We start from the raw sequence: 1,802 nt of genomic DNA on the forward strand, positions 1-1,802 counted from the left end.
TTATTAATAGTGACTCTGATCAATTACTCAACTATGTGGAGCTCTGTTCCCCCGTTTGAAATACAAGGCTGATGGAAACCTGTCTCACAAGGTTACTGGGAGGATCCAATAAAAATTATGTACGTGCAGTGCTTCACACACAGTAAATGTTCAATAACTATTCTTTTCTGCAGAATTTTGCCTCTTCTTAGAAGCTTAGATCAATAAGATGTTTAGTGTTTTCTCTGGTACATTCTATGTTTATAACTCAATAGTTTAAATCTCTGACTTATTAGAAGCCTGAAAAATGGCATAACTAGCTTTTACTGCATAATGATGTTAAAACATACTTAAAAGTTTTGAAGGACACTGTCTCATATATGTGAAAAATCAATTTTACCATGAAATCTGAATTAATGAAGTTGAAAACCTGAAAAAAGGACTATCCCCAGCTACCACTGATTTGTCTAACTTGCCATTATATCCCATTGGAGTCAGAATAATCTTCATTTCAAAATATCATTTTCATTGTATAAAAATGTAAAAAATCCAGCAAGACCAGAAATACGGATACATTTTCCTGGGCTGTCACATTTGTTGATTTTTATTCACAATCTCTTTTTCAACATGATTTACAACCTCACCCCCATTTCCAGTCTCATTATACAAGTGCTAAGTAGCAGAAAGGTCTAGAATAAATACATCAGAAGAAAAGGTAAAGCTGTGAAACTAAATGACATTCAACTGGTTTATGAAGGTGGCGGTAGGTGGCTGGGAAGTAAAATACAGTAAGACACACTAATTGGAAGGTTTTAGCTAAAGTTCTTTCAATGATCTTTGTCTTTTGCTCCATGTTTAAGGATGCGCGTGAACTCAATGTAATTGTAATTTCCCCTTTTGTCAATGGTCTCTGTACAGCTCATCTACTTCCTCATCTATAAATTGATCTCTCGTTGTTGTCAACCGCTTTCTCAGGTAATCTTCCTGAATGGTGCCTGTTGCTTCTTCATCAAAGCAAGCAAAAGCATTTCTTTTTAAGAAAAGAACAAAGGAAAACAATTTCTTCTTGTGCTGCAAACTCTTAAGATCTACTCTCTTAACAACTTTCCTACATTTCATACAGCAGTATTAGCTACAGTCATCATGTTGTACATTACATCCCTAGTATTATTTACCTTATAACTGAAAGCTTGTACCTTTTGGCCACCTTGCAAAAGCATTTCTGATGACATCTTCTGAGTCTGCGCCATTTAACTTCTCACCAAACATCGTGAGGAGCACTGTGAAATTTATGGGTCCTGAGGCTTCATTGATCATGGCATTGAGGCATGCATCAGTTGGATGCTTCCCTAGAGAAAAAAGCATATCATGCAAATTTTTTTTGTTGATGAAACCATCTTTGTTCTGATCAATCATGTCGAAGGCCTCCTTGAATTCCTGAATCTGTGGCTGGTCCAACATGGCGAGCGTGTTGGATGTTGCGTGTTGAGGGCACTTCTTGGTGGTCTTAGTCTTTGCCTTTTTGCTCGACATGGTGGCTATTTAATTCTGGGAATCTGTCCTTCAGAAGTTGCAGTCCATCTTGTCCAAACTCAGTCTCATTAAAGCACAAATGAGTATCGAGTCAACCATCATGGGAGTTGTATCATTCAACAGAGCCCAATGCCACACACTAGAACCAGGGCTGCCCTGTGCCCTAGTTTTTTAAGCTCCTATCACTTGGATATGAAACAAGATGGACAAAATGGTGGTACTTGTTGAAGCTGGGTAGTGGGTACATTCGAGTTCGTTATACTTTTCATTCAAATTTGGTGTATGTTTGA

The 1,802-nt window shown here is 37.6% G+C and overlaps 1 pseudogene; it reads right to left on the reverse strand.

The window, feature by feature from the left end:
* Positions 1-806: 806 nt before the first annotated feature.
* LOC111771616 (myosin regulatory light chain 12B pseudogene) lies at positions 807-1,552 on the reverse strand (annotated as a pseudogene).
* Positions 1,553-1,802: the final 250 nt, after the last annotated feature.

Source organism: Equus caballus, chromosome X (genome assembly GCF_041296265.1).
Source record: "Equus caballus isolate H_3958 breed thoroughbred chromosome X, TB-T2T, whole genome shotgun sequence".
Classification (NCBI taxonomy): Eukaryota; Metazoa; Chordata; class Mammalia; order Perissodactyla; family Equidae; genus Equus; species Equus caballus.